We start from the raw sequence: 26,387 nt of genomic DNA on the forward strand, positions 1-26,387 counted from the left end.
AATTATTGATTGACATTAAATTATTACCAGAGGCATTAAACTAATTTAAATAATGTCTCTAATATTATTTAGCTGTAATAAATGTGAGGGTATGATTGCCAATTAGACAGGCTGTTAATTGGATTAAACATATCGATATATTCTTCAACTAAATGAAATAACTTCATTGAAATTCTATCTAACAATATAGTTTATATTATATTAAAATATATCAAACAGTTTTAAGGGTTAAACTTTATGCTCTACTAAAGGGGTGCTCCTATGTAAATGATGCTTGTAAACAAACGAATTTGTTATTTGTTCATTTATATGTCTTACTTAGTCAGGACTTTAAGCAGTAAATATCATTTTAAAAATGAATTGAGTCAGTAAAGTCTGGATGCTGATTATGCTAAGAAACACTGGATATTGGTCTATAATAGACTATTGAATGGGGAAACCAGCATGTACTATTTGCACATGGTCATGGATAACTATTCTTCGTGACGATATCCGGGACCGGAGGTCGGTTTTTAAAACGCTTGAATGATTCAGATGAATGATGCAAATTGAAGACGCCGGTAGCCAATTGCAACTGACAACAACTTAAACAAGTACTTGTTTCTGTTTATTTAACGAGACAAACACAATCAAGGAGTTATGAACGCATAGAAACTCGAGGAAATAAAACAGGTAACTCAAATAAATGATTTAATAGTGCAGAAATAAACAGAAATAGTGAGAATGTTTTTCAACTTTTCGTCTTTTGTCCTGATCAGTTCACAGTTGTAAAACTCCGTTTAAAATAAACACCTATTAGACACACACACATGTATACTCAAAAGTTGATACAAAACAAGAAAACTCGAAGAAAAAATTCCATCTTCGTCATCCAACTCATGGTTTGAAAAAATAATGTATGATTCTATGAATTGACCTCAACTCCGGGCTCCTGTAGCCCTAGCTCCGGTTGATTATTTCTTTGTTCAGAGTCATTTAACCATATTGTAATCAGGTTACTAGGGCAAATAGAGGTACATGTATAAAAAAGAGAAATAGCTGTAGAGAAGGAGTTACGATTTTGTGTACCAGAGAAATGTACTTCAGAGATTTAAGATTATGCCACTGTATTGTTGAGCCTGCAGTTTTAATAGATGTTGTAAACTTATATTACTGTTACTTTGGATTTTGAATAATTCAGTAATGAGAATTGAACTTTTAATCAACTTTGTGTTTATGTTCACTGGCAAGACTTCGTTCAGACTACACCAGGATTCCATCAATCACGCTACCAGTTCTTTTCTAGGGTAATCCTGTAACACTGTAATCAGTGACACTGTGTACGAGTGAAAGGCACGACCTGAAACTAATACACTCAACAACACAGCACAAACACAAGGATACACACTTTAGTTGAAGTTGTATAACCAACTTTTCGTCACAGGTTATACTTTGAGAATTTACATGCAACTTTAAAAAAACAATTATTTCTGAAAATTGAAAAACATACATGCATGATTGAAATAGATAAAACCATGATAACAAATATTAAAATGTTTATTAGTCCCTTACCAGCAAAGCCAAGGGGACTTTAAGTAATGCTTGAAAATATTGATTTGATATTTATACATTGTATATAGTTTTACCATGACAAATTTACAGATCAAGTTCAATATTTATTCTGTTGAGATGTTTTTCTTTGCATAGCTATGGTCATTGGACTTAGAAAATTCAGGCAAATAATCTGTTTTTCACTTTCTTTGTTTGTTATACTTGGAGATATTGATTTGGTAATTGTCATGAATCCTGATTGTTGTATAGTTTTACCATGACAAGTTGCATATACAATAATGAATTTAGGGCCCAAAAACAAGGATTTTCTGGTTTCCATACATTAATTTGAATATAATATAAAAATAAGAAGATGTGGTATAATTGCCAATTAGACAACTCTCCATCCGAGATCAAATGACATAGAAGTAAATAACTACAGGTCACGGTACGGCCTTCAATTATGAGCAAATCCCATACATTTCTAAGGATATCTATGAAATTGAACCTCAAGGTTCATACCAAAAAAAGGAAGGTTGGGATTGATTTTGGAGGGTTATGGCCTTAACCATTCAGGAGTTAGCATGGTAAGGCCAGGGTTTTTTTACACATGAAAAAGTCGAGTTGGTCGGTCGAGAATAAAAAGAAAAAAAATATCTTTCAAGACAGAAAAAATATATTTCACCTTACTAACAAAATGTTTGGTTTGCTATCTTGTCATCGCTTAAATTCTAGTTCCATGAATTATTATTGCTCAGCTGTTATAAACATAAATATACAATATATGTACATTGTCGGAAAATATATAATTTATTTGTATAAGCTTTAGAAACAGGACGAAAAGCAGAGCCCTCATGAAATATGAATATTCTTGGGTGAACAAATCTTCATATCTCCCTCTGTCACTGGAAATAAATGTATATTGTGTTAAATATAAGTTTAAGTTCCCTATATACTAAACTAAAGATGCTAAAGAGTGTCTCAACATCATGAACTTTGAAATAAACCATAAAATTTTTTGCCAAAAGTATTGAATTATATTACTCCATTTTAACTGAAACTTGATTTTATATAATTACCATAGTGTCTAAGTTATATGCTAATTAATTATGAGGCTTAATCAATTGCCCTTCTTTCAATGAAAATTACACGTTAAATTGCCCTTTTTTCAATGACATTTACGTGTAAAATTGCCCTTTTTCTGACTAGCACCCTGCCCTTTTCAAATCCTGGCTAGAACACTGAGTTATGCCCCTTTATAAATGGAAAAATTGCAAAATTTTTAGTTTCCGTTCTCTTACTTTAAGTTTGCCTCAACCAAATGTTATGAAACTTATACACAATGCTTATTACCACAAAACACAAATCAAGTTTGAAATTTTGTGGCGTCACTTTACCCGTTCTAGAGTTATGCCCCTTTATAAATGGAAAAATTGCAAAATCTTAAGTTTCCGTTCTCTTACTTAAGTTTGTCTCAACCAAATGTTATGAAACTTATACACAATGCTTATTACCACAAAACACAGATCAAGTTTGAATTTTGGTGGCGTCACTTTAACTGTTCTAGAGTTATGCCCTTTTATAAATGGTGACTTATATTTCACTGTTGTCACACAGTGTTGTGTGGCTTTATTACTGGTCAGACTATCTATCCTTTACTATTATAAAGTTCAAATATCATGTACATGATTATGACTTGCATTGTATAAATTATGATGCAGCATGATATCTTTTTGACCTACATTTTATGTCTCACTGATTTATTAAGTACATTGTATATGTACATGTATGTGGGTATATCATGTACATGTGCAGTACTTTTGGGTCTTGCACAAATACATTGCCATTGGAGTTAAAATAAATTTGATCGCTGACAATGACAGAGTGTTTTGAACATTGCCTCATAGTGTTGATCAGAATACCTTTATATTAAATCAATAAAATTTTATTGTCACAGATAGAAAATATTTAGTATTTTAAAAATAAGGAGATGGGTAGGATTGCCAATGAGAAAACTTTCTGCCAGTCGACATGAAGGGGATGTAAGAAATTTTAGGTCACTGTATGACCTACAACAATGAACAAAACCATACTGTAGTGTCAGCTGTACAAGATCCTGAAAAAATGAATAACAATAAATGTCAATTCAAATCAGAAAACTAGTGACATTCTAATTACCAGTATTGGTAATATAAAATTTTAAAAAACTGACACTTATTTTCTCTCTCGTTAAATATTTTTTTGAAATATTCACCAACATGACCAAGAGAGAACTGTATTGCCAATTTATTTTTTATCGGAAAGCAGTGCATCAATTTCAGGTGTTTTACGTGATAATCACAGGAATTTAAATTTTCAGAATTAACTCCTCAGATGTCAGTGGAATGGAAGTAATACACATCATATGTTTCAATGAAATTAATATGATTAATGATGGGATAAGACGTAGAGGAGATCCTATATCTACAATACATGTATATGTAATTGGTATGTATATTTGTTACAGTATTAATAGTCCAAATGGTATAACAATAACAAAAATACTGAAGGCAATTTCAAAAAAGGGAAGTTCATGCATAAGGTAGTGGCTGCTGGGTTTTACTATTTGTATTATTAAGCTTTACAATGTATATTTCATAGGGTAGTAGACTTGGATGTTTCATAAATTGTATACAGATGCCTTTTTTTACAATGTTTCTGTCCATCATATGTTGGTTGGCCATGTTGGATCACATTTTAATGGTTCAGCGACTGCTTGAAAAAAAGTTTAGGCTTTTTTGCTTTGTGAATTTCTTTTTTTTTACATTATGAGTAAATTAGGATATCTGTATTTGGAATATTGGTTCCTTGCAATGTTTATATGTACACGTACATGTCTGTGAGACAGGATCACCTGACCTTACTTCATGGAGCTGTCAAGGTAAAAGTTACGTGATTAACACATGTCGTGATTAACACATGTCGATCCTTTTCTCAGATATAGTAAGCAGAACTTGAGTAGATCAACTGTATTTGGTGTTTGGAATGAACAATGACCTCATTTCCATGGTTCATTGGTCAATGTTAACTTTTATTTCTTGTAGGCAATATGTCAAGTATATATGATGTATGGAATGATTGTAAGTTGTACATGTCCATGATGTCTGTCTGGACAGAGTTCATCTGACCATGCATGATCTGATTTGGATGGTTCATTGGTCAATATTAAGATTTAATAATTTAGTCTGTTTAGTGTATACTATACATGCTACATGTATAATCAATTAAAAGATCAGCTTTTTATACATCCGTCAAAGTTTTGACGGGATGTACATTTTTTGTATTATGGTATACAAATGTCGTCTGTCTGTCCGGCGTAAACATGTCGCACCGTAACTTGAGAACGACTTATCCAAATTTCATGAAAAATAAGATAGTTGTTTCTTATGATGGTCAAACAATCTGTATACTTTTTGGTGAAAATAAGATTGAAACTTTTTGAGTTACGGGACTTAGTAACTTAAACAGGTGTGTGGTTTTTCGTCACATGTCGCGCCGTATCTCAAAAACAATTGATGATTATTGCTTAAAACTTTACACACTTCTTAGTTATACTAATCTTAAGATCTGTATACTTTTTGGTTTTGATTCAAAATTTTATTTTAGAGATATTGATTTTTTTTTAAAAAGGGGGGTTTCACATGTCGCTCCGTACCTCAAAAACAATTTATGATTATTGCTTGAAATTTTACACACTTCTTAGTTATATTAATCTAAAGATCTGTATACCTTTTGGTTTTGATTCAAAATTTTATTTTAGAGATATTGAGTTTTTTGTAAAAAAAAAAGGGGGGGGGGCTTTTCTCATCACTTGGCGTCGTCGTCTGTTAACTTTTTAAAAAATCTTCTCCTCTGGAACTACTTGGCCAAATTTAACCAAACTTTGCCACAATCATCATTAGGGTATCTAGTGTAAAAAGTGTGTCTGATAACCCCGCCTACCAGACATTGCTTAAAATGGAACATAGTGGTAAAATGCTGTTTTTGGATTATATCTCTGAAAGTAAAGCATTTAGAGACAATTTGACATTGGGTAAAATATGTTTATCAGATTATGATATATAATATATCTGTCTGTTGTTGGGTTGCTGCCTTTGAATTAGTAATTTAAAGGAAATTTTGTAGTTTTTGGTTATTATCTTGAATATTATTATAGATAGAGATAAACTGTAAATAGCAATAATGTTCAGCAAAGCAAGATCTACAAATAAGTCATCATGACCAAAATAGTCAATTGACCTGATAAGGAGTTATTGTCCTTTAAAGTAAAATTTAACAATTTTTCGTAATTTTTTTTAATTCACAACAGTCTTCTCCTGAAACAACAGAGACAAATAAACTAAACTTGGCCACAATCATCATTAGGGGATCTAGTTTTTAAAAACATGGCAGACATGGCTAAAAATAGAACATAAAGGGAAAATGCAGTTTTTGACTTGTATCTCTGAAACTAAAGCAAAAGTATAACAGTTACATTATTTCATGCATCAATTGTAAATAAAAATATCAGGTGAGCGACACAGGGTCCTTGGAGCCTCTAGTTTGGTGTATGCAATAATTGTAAATGTTGTAAGGTGCACATGTCTGTCTGGCTTGGTTTATCTGAACTTGACCTTAATATGAATTGCTTGACAGTATATTTTTATGAATCATTGGTAATGTTAAGTATATTTGGTCCTTATCGTAAACTTATAATTATTCTTGTATCTTTAGGACAAGCACCATAAAACAGAGGGGACATACAAATACCTGGAGTCTGTCTATCCCTTTGGCCTTATAAGCGCTCTCACTTGCATGTCTTGTACAATTCTTGTCAAATTTTTAGGAAACTTATTTTGATAGGTTATATCAACAATGTCTGACAAGTTTTAAAATCAGTGCCAATCATTCATTTTTAAAAGAGTTATGCCCCTTGGAAACATTAATTATTTGGAAAATTGCATTGTTATGGCTCTTGTGTACAATTCTTGCTAGAATTTTATGAAATTAATATTAAATAGGTTTATATCATCAGAATGATCAGAGCATTTTGATTTCCATCTGTAATGTTTACAAATTCCAGATTTCATGGCAAATTTCAACCATTACAAACCTCCACAAGCTCCATAGCAGAGGTAATCAAAAAGTAGTGCAGCAACAAACAACAACTATTAATATTCCACTCCAGTTAATCCGACACACAATATACATGTATGATTATATACATAGATATAAGAAGATGTTGTATGAGTGCCAATGAGACAACTCTCCATCCAAGTCTCAATTTATAAAAGTATATACATATATGTACCCGGTAAGTTTAAATATTAAATTGATGTTATCATTTTTGCTTGAATAGTAAGGCAATATTTAATTTGATGTATATTTTACAAAATAATATATGCTGGGTTTTTATTTTTTATTACAGCAAATGTATTCCAAGAGTTTATGGCTGATTATGCAACTACAGGATTTTATCATGGAAGCAACATCTTAGAAGGATAAGTGCAAATGTATGAAGGAAGCCTTGTGTATAAATACATGTAGCAATTACATATGCAGGAGAGAACACTTGAACATTACTAACATGTAGTCATGATATGGGCGTGGTGCATTCTAGAAATCTAAACACCAGGAATTAAATATTGTATATATTTTTTTTCAACTACAAGTACTTTCAGTATATCATACAATTCTAATTCAAATTATTGTGTCAACATGACAGTTACTGTCTAAAAATGGAAAATGCTTGTTTTAAAATGAATTTTTTATAAATATATAAATAACAAGAATTTTTAGCTTATTGTGAAGCCAAACTTTGAGATCTTTTAATGGTATATGCCTGTTGTTTGTCACCATTTATTTTCTTTTTGACTTAACCTTAAGATCAGTGGTAAAATGAAAAACTGAAAACCATATATGAAATAAGAAAGAAATGGTTGTAAATAACAGCAAGACTTTCAATATGGTATATCAAATATATTTCACAGAACTTTCTATTTCAGTTTATTAATACAATGAGGTTTGAGGTATAAATCAATCAGACAGTAACACAACAACAAAAACACCTGAAAAGTCCTCAACAATAGACAGGTGTCGAAACAATATGTCATGATCTGTTTTAATTGACCAGAGTACATGAGTATGTGGCAGGGTGAACTACCTTTTTTCTTCAAAAAACTCATAAGAAGAATTGGCATCTTTTGCAAGTAATACTTGTCCATAATGTGATTGGAATGTCTCAAAACTGATGAACACAAAAAGACTTATACATACATATTAAAAATGAAATATACATCAGTGCATACATCTTCTATAAATAAATCACCTTCCATACATCAAATTAACAAAAATATTGAGACTTGAACACAACCAAAAATGTTCTAGGAGTGAACTATGGTGCCCTGGATATTTGCTTGCCTTCTTGGTTTTATTGAATCTATCTGCTGCATTGAAGATATTGTGAGTTGGAGTTGATGAATAAATATTATTTGTATTGTTTAGGACCAAGAAATTTAAGATACAAAGAGAAAGTAAAATAGAACATGTAGAATGGAAGTATGAATTCATCCTCAAGACCAAGAAGAATATTTATATATATCAAAATAGAATGTGTACTAGATTAGCATTTACTTATCTAAAATATGCTGAAATACTGTGAAATTTGTGTGATTGAGACTCAATTCACCTTAATTTCATTTAAAAAAAATAATGTGAAAGCTCGATTCACATTAATTTCACGTGAAAAATTTAACGTGAATTTCACGTGAAAGCTCGATTCACGTTAATTTCATGTGAAAAATTTCACGTGAATATCACGTGAAAGCTCGATTCACGTGAAATTCACGTAAATTTAACGTGAGTTTCACGTGAAAAATGTCACGTGAGTTTCATGTATAAGCTCGTTTGAGGTGAATCTCACGTGAAAAATTTCATGTGAAATTCACGTGATTTTCACGTGAAATTTACGTGAACAAAATTTGCCTGTGTACCCTACCTATTGAAAAAGGTTGACGAGATGACTTTGCGATTGACATTAATAAACGGGCATTTTTTTGTGATTTCGATAAAACGGTGTACATGAAAGATCTTTGGTAGTCTCTGTTTAACTTATTCACAGCATGTATAGAATGGACAATTAATAGCTTGACAAATTGCATAGAGACCGTCTATATTTTTAAGGCTATGTGCTGTCTCTAGATATATTTTGTTTATTTGTGTCGTTAGGTTGCTGTCTCTTATTGACATTGGCTGCACATTTCCTTTATTCTTGTCTAAGCGTTAATTGGGGTTTTTTTTTTGTTTTGTTTTCGTGAACGATTTTATAGGTGATAAATCTTTGAAAATTGGTGTGTACATTCTTTTTTTCATAACTAATTTTTGATATCATAACATTACAAATGAGTTTTCCTCAAGGTCGATGAAATGCTCCAATTTTTCCTTTAACTGTGAATGAAATTTGAAAAGTCACGGTTCTTTTTTTATAATATTCCCGATCTTCACGAACGTAAATGTATGCTGAATGCCTTTTTTATGAAGCATATTTTACAAACCAAACAAATGAACAATTAATGATAAGGAAGTATCGTTCATTTACATATATAAAATCAACATTTGAGAAAACCATGCAAGGCAGTGAAAACTTTTAACAGTGCAGACGACATGATAGGCATCTATTTACCTTTCTACTTCTCTCTTAAATACTCTCCAGTCTTTTGTCTGTAAAGTTTCTTCCAAAATATGTATTTGGTTATCACTAGAAAGCATTGAAAAATCTCTCAACTGTGTAACCTTTAAGGAACCTCTTGGAGTATTTCTTATTTCATTCATTTCAGAAATCTAAGAATTTTCCCCATACGGAATCCTTTGATTTTGCAATTTTTAAAACAACCTTGTATTTGTTATGAAATTCTTCCGCCGTTCTGTCCATCCCTAGAATGGTACATATTAAATCTTTCCATTGCTTTAATTCGCTACTTTGCATGCAGCTAATATCTGTGTCTCCTACTATTTTTGCTGCTTCTTTTCGAAACACTTTTACTAAATCAACAAAACTTGTCGGTTTTCCTAATGTATTAGATGCATTGTGTTCATATCCTAATTGTAGCGCCAACTCGTCTGGTAATTGGTTGTATAACCGACAGGTTACCATGCTAATAGGTTTTGTTTGGCTTGCGAATAAATATTGTAGTGCATGCCTTGTATGATTACCACCTAAAGTTTCAACTGCTACTTTGCCAGGTGCTTGAAGAAACTTTGACAATTTATCTTTATCAGTAGTAACCTCGCTGACAATGTTTGACACATTTGTTGATTTTCATAAAACTGTTATAGACACTGAGCATGTTTCGTGTCCAGATTTCGAAAACACTTTGAAGATATATTGAAAATGATGTATAATAAAAGGAGAGAAATTTGAAAGTTGAACAGAGGATAAAAGTAAAAAGGCACTGAAAGAGTCGATTAGTATAAAATTTGATATCGGCAAATATAGATCAATTGCCGGATCTCAATGCTAGGTCTTACATAGGTGACAAAAAAGCGATCATGGATGTGAAGAACCAGGACGAGTAATGTTTTAAGTGGTTGGTTTTGGCGTCAATACACCACAAAGGGGTAGGTAGACCCTAAAAGTGATGAACGGGTGACCAAGTACCAGTGATTGGAGACGAGTTAACGTTTGAAAGGATTGATTTCACAGCGAATCTCAAGAAAATTACCAAGTTTGAGGGAAAAAAATCCGAATATATTCATCAAAGTGTATGGTTTAGAAAAGAAAAAGATTTAACCACTGACGATTTCGGACAAAAGAGAACTGAATGTGGACTTGTTGAAGATTGAGAAAGACGAATTGCCACACTATGTGTGCTTGTTTATTTTTTGGTCTTGATTTTTTTTGCCATGGCATTGTCAGTTTGTTTTCGACTTGTGAGTTTAAATATCCCTTTGTTATCTTTTGCCTCTCTTTAAGGTAGATTCATGGTATACCGCCATCTTGGATTGTACTATTGCTGTACACTATCAGTCTAGTTATATACCCAAATCTGCAAATTTGTAGACAGATGTGCAATTTTATTAATTAGACGGTTTATATATATGAAGAAAACTTGCTGATTTATTACATTATCCAAAATATTTAAACAAATACCAAACATTTGTGTTTTAGAATAATTTTGTTCAACTAAGCAATTTAAGGGGAGATAACTCTTTTAGTAAAATTTATACTGGACTGATAGGGAAATTTTTAATTTTTACTTGTAGCAAGAAAACAAGTTCGGTGACACCATTTTTTCTTTTTATTTTCTTAAACCATATTATAAAACCTATCTTCTTACAATTTATTTCAAAATTCTATCTCATAAAATTTTTTTTATGCACACAAATGTGTTTTTTCATGAACAATCTAACCAAATTAAGGCAATTTTCACCGACTCATAGCTAGAAAAATAGCACGGTGACCCATACTTTTTATTATATTTTTGAAAAAAGCATAGTAAAATCTTCATTCTGGCAAAGTATAAGACAATTCTATCTAAAAAAATATATACTTATGATCTACCTTAAATCACTTCCAAAGTGACCCTATCCCAGGAAAAGAGCAATATAATACCAAGATAACTGCAAATATCAAGACGCCGGATCAAGGGGCCTTTCAAGATTAAAAAAAACATATGAGATCAATGAAGGCTCCATTATTTCGTAGTGTATGCAGAATTTGAATGCTTTCCTGAAGACGTAAATTAAAAAAATTGTGAGGGATCGTAGAAAAAAAAATCAAGACTTTGTGAAATAAATCGAGGAACAGAAAGAAATCATGAATTGCTGGTGCCGAATGAATGACTGCAAACCAGACACCATACCCTACCAGAGGCACACACCGTCCGGAATTTGCTATATCTTCAAGTGCTATGACGACAGGGTGTTAACTAGAGAACCACGTGCACTTTGTTAAACAAATTGTACAATGCAGAAACAGAGGGAAGATGTGGTCAAGATCTTTTTGAGCTCTGTACCAGAAAGATAGATATCGAATGTCCAAAGAGATATCGGAGAAGAATTAGCAACGGGTCTATAGTATAAGTGCTAAAGACAATTAGAGGCAATGTCTCCCTCTACCTCTGGTACCATGGCCTAAGAATGTCTTAGTTTGGCTAGTCGGCAATAGTTATTTGTGAAACACCAGGTATCCCTCACACTATGGTGACAAAATCGTACGGGTCTAGGGCATAGATTCTTTTTGCAATTTTAGAGGCAATGTCTACCTTGATTTCTGGTACCATGGGCAACGTGGAGAATACCTAAGTTTGGCCAGCCGGCTCATTAAAGATTCCAGAAGCTTTCTTGTTGACCTTAGTATAAACTTCAAATTTATTGTCAGTCGGGTAATTGGAGATATCGTTCCACTGATGTACATTTTTATATATCTATTTATAAATGTCTGTGGTCTGAATATTGCAATTGAGGCTGTTAGTATTGTGTGTGAAACAGATTGTGGCTCGCGTTCCTTATTGGGGTTTGGGGTAGTCTAATTCAAAATCAGTTGTTTTAGCAGGTCCAAAATCTCATAACGTAGGTACTAAAAGTAGATTGGTTTGTCAATTACCAACTTGGTGCGTGTCCTGTGGATTACAGCCAATATTTCGTTGAATATAGTCCGTTCCTTGAATTTGGGAATGATTTCTAGTTTTAAAGCTTTCGTGTTGCTACGGATACCAACAAGGTTCCGGATATTTTCCATGCCTTTTGCAAACACTTTCATCATCCTATTGAATTCTTTTTTAAATGTTGCCATAGGTTCGGCTTGGAGTTTCGTTTTCTTGTCAATGTAAGGTTGCATCTGTGGGAATTGGTTGAACATGATAACTTTATGTATCTTCCTAAGTTTCAACCCCGGGCCAGATACCTCTTTAAGTTTACATGATGCACCACATGTGTTGTCTTGTTCTAAATATTAGCTACCGGTTCTTGAATCGACTCCGTTGATTTGCAAAGATTGTGGAGCTTGTGGAAAATCATTGTGGTAACCCTTCTTTAGCTATCATATCTCAAGTCACTTCCTTAACAGTAAACGTGATGTCACAATCAATTACTATTCTATGACCACCATTGATGAATCCAGGCAGTCTGTTGCGTGATATAAATTCTTTGCAAATCATTAATTCATCGAATACGAAAGTTGGTACATGTATCTTTTCCTCAGCCGAGGAAGGTTGTTGTCGACACAGTAAAGGCCAGTAAGATTTGGTGACCAATCTTCGTATCAATCTCATACATGAAGTCTTCGCAAATTAAAGTGTGTGTCTAATTTTTCCGGCGTATATTTTGCAATCCGTGTTTACTGCAGTCCAGGAGTCGGTTTCACAAAAATACTTACGACTAGGTTTGATCGTAAGTCATAAACAATTCAGTATATTTACGATCAATCTTAGTCGTAAGTTATTTTGTGAAACCGACTCCAGTATCCTAAAAAAAAGCCTTCTCCTGCAAGTAACGCATTACACTGTTAGCATTGAGGCTAGCTAGGTAGTCGCGTATTCATGTTAGCTTGGTAGTCATGTCTACTTTAACTCCTTTGATATAGCGAGCCCTATGAGTCCGCATGATTCACAATGAACTCTTGCTTTCACCTGTTAACTATTTCTCTTATGGTTATGTTCCTACCATTTATTCGAATTGTGTTTTACTTTGTACAATTTCGGGTCAAGGGAAAATTTCTCAAAACACTTTCTGTACACTACGAATGGAACTTTCATTGATCTCATGTGGTTTTTAAAATCTTGTTAGACTCCTTGATCCCGCACTGTTTCATTTGCAGTCATCTTTTTATTATAGTATTCTCTTTGCTAGGTTATGGTCTGTTTGTTTTGGAAGTGATTAAAAGAGAGGCGAAAGATACCGAAGTGATATTCAAACTCACAAGTCGAAAACAAAAAATTGACAATGACATGACAAAAAATAAAACATTACAAAAAGACAGACACCCGTACACAAAACACAACATAGAAAACTTGAGACATAGCAAAAAGAACCCGTCGAAACCCGGGGCGATCTCAGGTGCTTCGGACTGGTCAGCTCCTCATATGACACCCGTCGTGTTTCTCCTATACAATACCCAGCAAACACACAACATTTTAAAAACATTTTTTAAATGTCATATGGACGTCTCTCACAAAATATTTCAATAAGATATCATTTAAACATAAAAAAAATGTTTATTTTATTGTTTTTGAAATGTTTTATTTCTAACATTTAAGTAAAATGTTTTTACAGCATTAACAAAATATTATTTGCTAATATCTTTTATTCATGTTCTCAAACATTGTTCTAAAATATCCCGTAGATATTTTATAATATAAAAAAATAATATTTTCTTCATTTGGTATTTTATATTTTAACAACATTTAAAGTAAATATTTTCCAAATATCCAAAAAACATTCTGCAAAAAAATGTTTTACAGAAAATATAGTTTTGCTATTTGCATAAAATGTTTTAAAACGTAAAATTAAAATGTTTTACATAAAACATCTGAAAAATATCAGCTGAATGTTTTCTATAAAATATTCTGACATACACATTACTTAATAGTCTTACTGATATTTTATTCAACATTTTACGGATATAAAAATAACATTTTATTTAAACTTTATTCAAAACCCCACAAACAACGTTTTGTGGAATTAGCTCGTTTTTTTTTAGGATAAGATATAGTACTACATTTCATCAATATCATGACAAGCAAGATACTATGGTTGAAATCCTTAATTGATATCTTGAAGATCCTTGAAGTCAGATTTTATTCCTTCTTATATTAAAATTCAAAAGAGTCAACATTAAATTAAGCAATAATGTATTAATAGACAATCACCTTTCTTTAATGTTTATTCATTTCGTTCGTGTATATTTTAGAAATTAAGAAATGAAAACTGTAACTGTACTAAGTTCAATTTTCGTATCGTTTATATGCCTTACGGAAAACCGACCTTTTCCGGAATCGACTTTTGTTTTATCACCGGAAATGATTTTGAAATTTGAATTTCGAAACGAAGACAGGATATCAACAAAGAGAGCCAAGAAAATTGTTTGTTACGCGATATATACTCACTTGGTAAGAATGATTAATCTGTTAAGATGAAACTTGTGCATTCATTGGGTGTGTTCAATCATAATCGGAACCAAATTACATCTGTTTCTGGAGGTGCGGATCATGGTTTTGAAAAAAGGGGGCCCCTGCCCAAGGCAAGCAAACGTTTGGAGTGATACTTGTAAATAGTCTATACATTTATCTTATAAGTAGCTCCATAAGGGGGTCGGGGCCTCTAAATCCGACACTGTTCAAGCATCTACGTACACCAATTATGAATTTGTTCATTGATATAAAAAAATTATAAAGATATGTGGCTTGTGTGTTTGATTGCCAATACACCTTATCGCTATTTGTCCGCCATTACTGGCCATGGACATCACAAAAGTTCCCGTAAAATGTTGACGTCATATTAGAAAATATTTAACACCACAATTGAAAGTAATACACCTTATTGCTATTTGTCCACCATTACTGGACATCACACAACTGTCACAAGTTCCCTTAAAATTTTGACGTTATCATAAAAAATATCTGATGCCACAATGGAAAAGTGATTGTTGTTTGACGTCAATAGTTCAAGCAGGATAGATTCTCGGGTCAAGCGGGAATAGCGATAAGGTGTATTATTGTATGACGTATGCTGACGTAAAAAGTTCAAGCGGGACAGATTTCCAAATACTGAAATAGCGATAAGGTGTATGAGACAGTTATCCACCAGAATTTAAATGACTTGGATAAAAGAAATTATAGGTCACTGTACGGCTTTCAAAACTGAGAAAACCAATGCCATATAGTCCACTTTGAAGCCTTGACAAACAAATGTTAAATTTTTCTCAACACAATTGAAACAAAACAACTAACTGCCTACATTAAATACACATTATGAAAAAGAAATTTGACAGACTTAAACCAACAACAACTATTGCAATAAGCATGACTCAATACCTTGTTTCCGAGGCACAAAAACAAGTTACAATAACACTAATATAAGCACCATTTGAATATGGAGATTTTTTTTCTAGTAAAATCAGTGTATGTATGTACATGTTGTATTTGCAAAACAGTAAATTAAATTTCCTTTAACAGCTTAATAAACATTACAAAGACTATGCAAGACTTCAGTACAAGCAAGATAATATAAACTGTTGCTTAAAATTATATTTATTGCTTCATACACACAATGTACATACAATGTATCTTTTATTTGTTAACAGGAGCTAAAAGAAAAGCCACAAAGGACAAGTTCAATATGCAGGTTTACAATTTGGAAGTGGCGCAGGTTCTTTGGAATGTCTACAACCTTTCAGTAGAATTTTTTTTTGAAGTAAGATTTTTATACAGAATTACTGTTATTCCATATTTAATTCAAATATTTAGCATAAACAATGCATTGCATTCAAGATTAAGGGCATACAATACAGAAAAGATATCTGGATATTTGAATAAATTATTTTTTTTGTGACAAAATAGAAACAAGTTGTTTATTTAAATCAATCCTTTAGTCCAACAGTGTGCTTTCATAAACAACATATTTGCTTTCCTTTGAAGTATTTCAAATACATATAAACAACTCATTTAATGACATCTGTGTGTTTCTCGGAAGTTAAGTTATATTATTATCATCATTGCGAAAACAATGCGTAACACTTCGATAAGTTATTATGTGCCTATAGTATACTTCTAGGACTGTATCATATGCCCTTAGATACAAATGACAAGTTATAAACTATGTCACTCTACAGAGTTTATCACTCAAAACATGCAAAAAGGACAATAAGATGTTTAATGACATTATGTAGCAGGGCTTTTAAAGGCCCCTACATTATATACAATGCATTTAATGAAAACTAACAAAAACAAGAAAAACAACAGCCTGATTTATACAAAACAATAAAAGAAAAAAATTATGATAGACAACAATCAACGAATTTAATGAAATAAGACTCTTGACTGGACACATATCTAGTCTAACGTTTTTTATGTTTTTTTTTTTAATAACTAAATGAAGTTCAGCGTGGCATATTGCTCTCTCTTAACACGGTCAGCCATTTATCGTCCCCTTCCGACAGACTATCATCGTTATTTGTTTCAAAACTTTAAAGGGGAGGGGATGTATATCCTTCAGGCAACGTGAATCGTTCTATGATAAAGGAATGTGCAAGAAGTTTGTATATGAATGTAAGATTAATTTTTTTTTTCAGAAGCATGGCACAGCAAGAAAAAGATATAAGACACTACAAGACATTCCAAGTGATTTTGAATAAGACAATTGATTGACTTTTTCAATGTATTCTAAAATAAATCAAATAGTTGATGTAAAATGGTGTTTTGTTCTCATCTCTTCAGCCAAGTATCAATGATTATTGACTTAAGATGTAACCCTATTAGAAGTGTAGCATTTTAGTTTAGAAAGAGAAGTTGTATTGAAAAATCTGAATTTGGGACACAAGTTTTAGTCAATGTAACTTGAACTTAAAAATGTGTATAATGTTTGCATAATGTCCAATGGCATATATGTCATGCATGTTCAGGTTGACATATGCATGATGTGTATAAGATAGGTAATAAAAGTTGAGAGTGAAAAACTAAACATTATACCATTGTGGTTGGAATGTGGGCTTTCTTGCACTGTCTGTCGTCTGTTCACCTATATTTGTCGGATTTTGTCCAATAAATATTTTCATCACTGTTTTTCCCAAAACAGCTGATAAAGATGAGTTCATATTTTAAAATGAGCTGCTTGATAGTGATGGACTGTGATGTGTGAACATTTTTGTATCTGGCACCTGTTTCCTGTTTGCTTATACATTGTATTTCAAAATGTTGAATGTTCTCAAATTTTTCATTACTTTAATTAGTAATGCTGATGAACAGAATGACTTCATATTTGGTAAGTGGCTTGACCAGGATGAGTTGTGTCTGCCATTTTGGATGTGTCAAAATTTGTAGATACTTCTTGTTTTTAGAGACTTTGAATTGTGAATTTCATATGCTTAGCAAAACAACTGATTTATTCTTGTTTGTATATAGAATTAATCACTGTGTATAAATTAATTTAACTAATGATTTGTTATTTAAAAAAGCAGGAAACTCAATCAAAAGTACAGAAATTTTTATATTGATATGATCTTGATATCAACTAAAAACATCTTCTTAAAACAATTTGAAAACATTTTTTAGGCACAGTCTAACTTGCAAGAAAACATCCAAAAAACATTTTTATAACATTATTTGATGTTCATGATGTTTTTCAAACGTTCAGAAAATATTTCTAGAAAATATTTTTTAAAAGATTATCGAAATGTTTTATACGCCATTGTTTTTCACATTATCATGATATTTCTTTACAACATTTTAATTATATTATGCAAATATTTTAGAAAATATATTAGAAAACGTTTTAGTGATATATATTCTACCATACATTTAATGTTTTTTTCACGTTTTTTTGTAATATTTTCATGACATTAGACACAACATTTTAAAAACATTTTAAAGATGTTTTTGTGTTTGCTGGGTATGTTCATTAGCTATATCAATTGATTCAGCATCACGCAATAATGGATTGTTAATTGACTTTTATCTAACCCCAAGACAGCACCAATTAATAAATCATCAACGTTTATAAAGTGTTATTTACATTTTGCATACAACGAACTCGGTTATACAAGTTTGAAACACCTAGATTATATGGCTGTGCAAAGTTTTATCAAACTATATATAGAGCGAGCATTGTTACTCTTCTCGTAAACCTCGACGCGAATGATCATCGCATCATATACCCGAGACCCGGGTAGGCCCAAACTGTGAGATAAAAAACTTTGAGAAAGAATACGACCAAACATCAACATTGATTAAGGGAACCCAAAAAAGAATACAACTATAAAAGTCTGAATGTGTGTCAACCAACAATAGTTTAATGAGGACGCATCTAAATATGCAGAACCACTCAATCAGTTATCTACCTGAGCAAAGTCAGCAGATGAGCCAATGACTTTTAGCTGGAATGCAAAGAGTTTTCACAAATTGGTCGCAAATATGAAAAGAAGATTTATGAGCTAATTGAAAGCATGTTATCGATTGGCGAAAAAAGCAAGGTGACGGTTCAATTGAAACATACGACTAAATCTAAGCGATCACTTACAACAGAAGATAAACAGATGACAAAATAGTGGTTTTAAAAGTGGCATAAAAGTTCTTTGTTCCATACCAGGTACAAACAGAACATGGGGAACTAAGGAAGGCTTGATAAAAATATTCAGGATGTAGTTACTTTGGGATTCTTTTGAATACTATATATATAGCTAGTATGTCCAAAGTTAAGATATGACCCCCTACCCCAAAGTTAATTAAAAAAAATTCTGACGCAATACTTTTTTCCACACTAAGTGCAAATGAAAGTTGGGACCCTTAGGCATGCTTGGCTGAAAAATCAAGGAAGGGTATAGCACGGATTTTATTTTAAAATTGATCCAAAGTTGGAGTCCGACACTCTACCCCACCTTAACTTTCAAAGTTAATAAAAAAAATTCTGAGGCAATATTTTTTTCCACACTAGGTGCAAATGAAAGTTGGGACCCTTAGGCATGCTTGACTGAAAAATCCAGGTGAGGTATAGCACGGATTTTTTTTTAAAAATTGATCCAAAGTTGGGGTCCGACACCCTACCCCACCCTAACTTTCAAAGTTAATAAAAAACATTCTGAGGCAATGCTTTTATCCACACTAGGTGCAAATGAAAGTTGGGACCCTTAGGCATGCTTGACTGAAAAATCCAGGTAGGTTATAGCACGGATTTAAAAAAAAAATGTTAATATAGCTAATTAGTTATGTCCTTGCACACCATACTTTGATTACTAAAAATAAACCCTGCGTGTCATCAAAACTAAGCGAAACCCACTGTTACAGAAAAAGAATGATTCGATTAAACAGATTTGTTTGACATGAAAGTATTAGAGTACGAACACAACTTTGTATTTTTGTAGCGTAGAAATATTTTTACTTTTTAGGAACTATTTTACAGGATGGCGAGAATATGGAAACGTATTTCACACAATATCGCACAAAATTTATTTGATGGAAAAGTCGATACCATGTACCAAGAAAATTTGGCCAACATTTAAATAATGTCATTTTTTCAGTGTTGACAGTTGAAGTGAAGTCTTAAAGCGTGCAGAACGTGCTGCACGATGTTAAAAGCACATACTTTTGTTTTTAAAATATTAAACAGGAAATGAAATTTCAAAATTCATTGAATAGTGTTTTCGACGGCTAAATTGAAGTTTAAACAGATATTGTAGTGGTAATTTAAGATAAAAACGTTTTAGTAAGTTTGAATCTTATGCAACTTTTGGGTTTATAGACATATCTGAAACTGGCTGCTAGCGGAGTGGCTGCTAGCGAGTTGCTGATAGCTTGAGTCTAGCTACATATGACGTTGACAGGATGCCCGACTGTAATACACTCTTACTACCTTATCGGACACGACAGTGCATGATTTATATAAGATATACAGAAGATATGAAGGAAAGATCAGAAAATTTTTTGATGCCATCAGCCTTCTACGGAATGTGGAATAAATATTTACCCAATCTTAAAGTCAAAGAGGTAATTAAATCAAAACACAAATCTTTAATCAAGTTAAAACTTAATATATTCGAAAAAATAACGTCTGAAACGTGTACGTTCCTTTGCGTGCAAAAACCTGGTACCAATAATTGTTATTCCATTATATGGGGCACATTAGGAATCAAAGGTGATGCTGCATAGCAAATCATATCAACCTTGGTATTCGGTGGAAAACACAAAATTATACCCATTTTACGTATTGTGGGTCGGTGTCTGATGGCCTTCAAACTCTGATCATTACTATCTTGGACTAGATAATTGTCGAAGGAGTTTAATACTATAATTAATAGCTCATTACTACATGTACTAATTATGTAAACAATAAACTAATCAATAATTTAAGAAACACCTATTGAAATATTATTAAAAGCCAAACCAGTTCAAACAAAAGTATTTGGTAATCGTAAAGAAAACACAATTTATGATTAACATATTGCGATCAACATAGTATATCATTGCCTATCGTGATTACAATGACAGCGTTGGCTATCTGGACCAGCATCTGGTATTATTGGCTATCATTACCACCATATGATATCATTGGCTGTCGTTTTACATCATTGTATATTGTGATCATCATATTATATCATCGACTTTCATGATCTCAATCTGAAAGCATTGGATATTGTGACCACCATCTGATATCATTAGCTATCGTTACCATCATCTGATATCATTGGCAATCGTGGCAACTATCTGATACCAATGGCTATCGTTACCGCCATCGTATTTCATTGGTTATAGTGATCATCATGTTATATCATTGACTATCGTTACCACAATCTGATATCATTGTCTTTCCTTACAACCATCTTATATTATTGTATATTTGATCACCATATTAAATTGATTATCATGATCACCTACCGATAATATTGACTATCGTGACTAGAATCTGATATCACTGACTATCGTGACCATAATATGATTTGATTGACTATCGTGACCACCAACTGATATCATTGTCTAGCATCTTTAGTCATTGACTATTGTGACCACCATCTGAAGTCATTGACTTTCATTACCACTATCTGAAATCATTTTCGATCGTTATCACCAACTGATATCATTGTCTATCCTGACTGGCATCTGATATTACTGACTATCGTGATCACAATCTAATATCATTGACTATAACGATTGGCATATGATATCAATGATTATTGTGATCACAATTTGACAGTCATGACCAATATATCATTGACTATTGTGACCACCCTTTGTATCACTGACTGTCATGAACATCATTAGGTTTAATCACTTGGCAAAGAAACTAATGGAATGTAAAAACATGTAGTCCAGAATTAAAGAGTCGTACTTATATAAATTCGAGAATATTCAAAAAAGTATATTCATGTAAAAGTCAGATAAAAAACGGACTCCATATTGCCCAGCCTCACATCATTTTATATATAATACCTGTTCTCGTGTTATAAATCAGATATGCTGTATTATGTTTGTTTTTGTGATGTGGATATAATCTATTGTTTAAATACCCTTAAAACTGCCTCATTATACGATAGCGGAACTTGTCATTTTAACGTCCCAAAGGAGCAGAGTAATTAAGTATAATCAAAGTCTTCACATGGTTGTGATGATTTCGTTTGATTTGAGAACCACAATAAACTATAGTTATACAAATATATGAAAAAGTTGACAAGGAACACTGCGCGGACAGTTTTGATAGATTTTTTTCTGGAAAAGCTGCAGGACCATTCACATCTTATCAATTAACTGGGCTTTTCTGGTCTTAATTAAAGTATTTAATCATTTGATAACTATAATGTTAACTATAAAGTCTTCATTTGATATCAACCATATACATTTTGATTTGTCATCTAAAGATTTAGAATTAGTAAATTTAGATGATATACCAGAAATAAAATTGGACCTTTCAGTTCTAAGTGATTGAAATCTTAGTAGATACATTGTACCTAAGTGATCTTTCAAATACATATGTTGTTGAAAAAGAGGCGGAATGTATAAAAAGGACATTCAAAGAATATCTGACAGAGCCATGGCAAAACACGAAAATCGATCAAAAGACAAGCAACAGTCGACAAAACACAATATAGAAAACTATAGACTTAGTAACATGAACCCCACCAACACCGGGACTGATCTTAGGTGCTTCGGAAGAATATACAGATCCAGTTCATTATGTAGCATTTTTTTTGGCATACATTACAAAACAATTCAAACAGGCAAAACTCGTCTGTTCATATTTGAAAATTCTTTTTCTTATTATTATTAAAATCTAAATTATACTAAAGAAGATGATTAAACAACATTTATCGATATCAAAGACAGTTAATGGCGTATTACGAAAAGGTGTTTTGACTTAGAAGAGTATAACGCAATTCGGGACCTTCAGAACAATCTAGCTCATTAAAGGTTAATGTGTGATTTAACATTAAACCCATGCTAAATACCGTTATATTGTAAATAATTAAATGTGTAAATTATTTGGAAGGATGTTTTATCAAGACAATAGTGTGATCAATAGTTGCTTACATCCACGTCATTTCAACTCTAGTGGATAATTGTCTTATTGGCCATTATATCACATTTACTCATTTTATATTTAACGACAAATGTGATCTAATCGATCTATATTACCTCCATTCCCAATGATGGAATTTTATGCGACTGTCATACAAGTGAGAGGTTTTAGCTAGCTATAAAACCAGGTTTTATCCACCATTTTCTACATAAGGAAATTTCTGTACCAAGTCAGGAATATGACAGTTGTTTTCCATTCGTTTGATGTGTTTGAGCTTTTGATTTTGCCATTTGAAAAGGGACTTTCCGATTTGAATTTTCGTTGGAGTTCGGTATTTTTGATATTTTACTTTTTCCCAGTAGCAATACTCATTATTTGCAATGGAACATGATTGACTATTTAATTTTGATTAAATTGAACTTCTTCTGTTGCAGAAATTCATGTAGATTTCTAAAAAAAAAAAATTCTGCTATAGATTATATTTTTGCGTTAGATATTCTGATTTAGTTTTATTCTTGTTCAGAGAAAACATATGTTTGACATTTTAGGATTACTAAAAGGCAACTGAAACAGTAGTCGGGGTTACGAAAAATGAAATTACCCTAGAAAAAAGGGAAGTCTTTTTAAGTTCTTTATAATCTTAGGGATATCAATTCATGTGACTTCTCTCATGTCTAACACGTGTGAGGGAGGGATTCCATTTATCACCTTTCTTAATTGGAATTATTTAGCAGAACTTTCCCCTTACGATGAAATTAATTACCATTCGAACATATTAATACGAAGTTTCAAGATCAGTATTATTGATCATGTAGTCAACTCTGTTGAAAGTTACCATTTTTCTACTTAATTAGATTACAAATTAATGAGGTAAACTGATTGAATGGACATTTAATAACTCGAATCGTAATCTATTGTATTAATAAACGGTGTTCATCAACCTATATAATTATCTATCGTGACCACCATCTTATATCATTGACTATCGTGACCGCCATATATCAATTGACTATAGTGTCTGTCATATTATATCATTGACTATTGTGGCCAACATCTGAAACTTATCTTAACAATCTTATATACTTTCTAGATCGATATATCCTTGTATCGACCTAATACAAAGGCTACGATTGATATATTATTATATTTAATACGCCCGAAAAAGAGCAAAAATTCATATGATTGTTTGTTATGATTGTGTCACAAAGGCTTGATGCTTTTAGATTTCATTTTTTTAAACTAACTGTGCAATATCACGCCGTTTTCAGTTTTCGTGTTACCTTTAAAAAAACAGTTTAACAAATGAATAATTTTGAATGAATCAAATTAGTTAGATTTTACAAAATAATAATATCATTGATTTCGTGTTCATCATTTAATTTCGTTTTTCGTCTTGACTGTCAGCTTATATCATTGACTTTTGTGATCCAATCCTGTCATTGTCTATCGTGATCATCATCTGATAAAATTGTATATCGCGATTCAAATCTTATTTAAATGCCCATTTGAAACCATTGGCTATCGTGATCACCATCTGATATCACTGACTATAGTTACCTACATCTTGTATCATTGACTGTAGTGGCCTCCATGTGATATCATTGAGTATCGTGATCACCATCTTATGTCATTGGCTATCTTTACCACCATCTAATGGTTTTGTATATCCTGACCACCATAGATAAATCATCGACAATCGTGACCACCATCTGATATTTTTGTCTATCTCGACCACAATAAACTAAAGTAATACAATTATGTGAAAAGGGAGATAACAAACATAGTGTTACAGGGGTAAATTCAGTAAATAAATATACGTCATCAGGGACCGCCCATTTGGGGGAGAGCTTTCTGTATAAAACTGAAGTCATGTGCTCTTCTGATTGGTAGATAATGTTTGTAATAAATATTTTTTGATAGATGGATAAAAACTAGAGTTGAAAAAAAATAAAAAATAAATGCTGAATTTACTAAATTTTTTTACTACAGGGTTGAAAAGTAATGGGGGTCAGTGAAGGAATTAAGTGCGAATCTACAGTGTTTGTAAACAAGGCCATGTGAATGCCCAAAAATGCCGCATGACCCTATGTTTTTATTGTTGCAAATGATAGGGCTACATTTGTACTTTCATGAATGATATATGAAATTTTCTAATTTCTAAAGGTAAATCAGGTATAAATTTAATTCAAGACATAGATTAGCATTACAGTCAATGGGAGATTTTTTACTGAATTTACCCCTATAGGAAAATATGCATTCTGTCACTGTACTTGTCCAAGGCCACACAATAATCACAAAACTTATTTCCTGTGTATATTAATGTAATGGAAGCATTTTGGAACCATTTGAAGTTGTTTTTTACACAAATTTCTATGTTTAACTCGGCTATCCAAGATGCACTGAGTGTACTGTGAGAGGAAGCATGGGGTATATGGTAAAAATCAGTTTTTGTGTCCAGATTGAAAGAAACAATAGAAATTACACTTGAGAGTTATGATATCAATGAAAGGCATAAATATTCCCCCCATTTTACAACACATTTTGCACATATTTCTCCTCATTATGTGTAAAATCATATGGAAAATCAGAATTACCTCCCTTTGACAGTGTATTTTTTTTAGCTGTGTTTCACCATGTTAAGTTGTAGAACAAGTTGTAAATAAGCACTTTTCAAGTATTTTAACACTTGAATAATCTGACCGCATGAAGATATTCATTTATTTTTACATAACGCATTGCGTTTCTTTATTTAAAAAAAATTGTAGATAACTTTTATGATTACATGCCCATCATCTATGAAACTAGTGTTGAAATGTTTTTAATTGGATTACTATGTTAAATAATTGCTTTTAAATATTCTATATTGTTACTTTAATCTTCCAAATGCAAAGTTTGGTCATACCCAGTCTTATTTTTTCATATTTGGCACTTTTTTCTACTTCAGTTTTGTCTGTCTAGTTTTGGTGAAGAAACCATCCTGATGTTGGGGTAACAGGAATTTCTGCAGAGTGATTGTCAATGACATTTTGTGAACTTTACAAGTAATTAAAACACAAATTTAGTAAAATGAAACATAATTGTTGGTTTTTTTTGTATGAAACTGCTTAAAAAAGCCTTTGAAAAGTGTTTTTGTGGTCTTTTCAGGGTATTTAATCAAAAACTTCCATATAAGGCAAAATTTAACTAAGAGTACATCAAGACTTTAGTTTCTAGATGTACTTGCAATACTGGTCAAAGCAAACGCAGAAAACAATTCATATTTATTAAGCATAGTATTTTACACCATTCTTTTACAAACAGTCAATATGCAACTTTATATACCAAATATACATTGGCCGCAGTATGGGCTGTAGTATAAATTTTCCTCTATCTTTACAAGTTCAGCATTTATGAATGTTGTATTGAAACTGGAACTTTAAAATTGGATACATTACATGATTATTACAAAAAAAGAGGGAAAAGCTACTAAAAAGTCCCTTATAGGGGTAAATTCAGTAAATAAATATACCTCATCAGTGACCGCCCATTTGGGGGAGAGCTTTCTGTATAAAACTGAAGTCATGTGCTCTTCTGATTGGTAGATAATGTTTGTAATAAATATTTTTTGATAGATGGATAAAAAC

At 32.1% G+C, this 26,387-nt stretch overlaps 3 long non-coding RNA genes across 3 annotated transcripts; all 3 read left to right on the plus strand.

The window, feature by feature from the left end:
* Positions 1-385: 385 nt before the first annotated feature.
* On the plus strand, positions 386-7,340 carry LOC127704542 (uncharacterized). Its single transcript, XR_007983318.1, has 3 exons — positions 386-672; positions 3,890-4,017; positions 6,977-7,340. It is a non-coding gene; the product is annotated as an uncharacterized LOC127704542 (long non-coding RNA).
* Positions 7,341-14,420: 7,080 nt separating this feature from the next.
* On the plus strand, positions 14,421-16,943 carry LOC127704541 (uncharacterized). The gene is made up of 3 exons (XR_007983317.1): positions 14,421-14,654; positions 15,848-15,957; positions 16,835-16,943. It is a non-coding gene; the product is annotated as an uncharacterized LOC127704541 (long non-coding RNA).
* Positions 16,944-24,714: 7,771 nt separating this feature from the next.
* On the plus strand, positions 24,715-25,888 carry LOC127704544 (uncharacterized). Its single transcript, XR_007983321.1, has 2 exons — positions 24,715-24,927; positions 25,709-25,888. It is a non-coding gene; the product is annotated as an uncharacterized LOC127704544 (long non-coding RNA).
* Positions 25,889-26,387: the final 499 nt, after the last annotated feature.

The sequence above is a fragment of the Mytilus californianus genome, unplaced genomic scaffold, assembly GCF_021869535.1.
Source record: "Mytilus californianus isolate M0D057914Y unplaced genomic scaffold, xbMytCali1.0.p SCAF_6, whole genome shotgun sequence".
In the NCBI taxonomy this organism is placed as follows: Eukaryota; Metazoa; Mollusca; class Bivalvia; order Mytilida; family Mytilidae; genus Mytilus; species Mytilus californianus.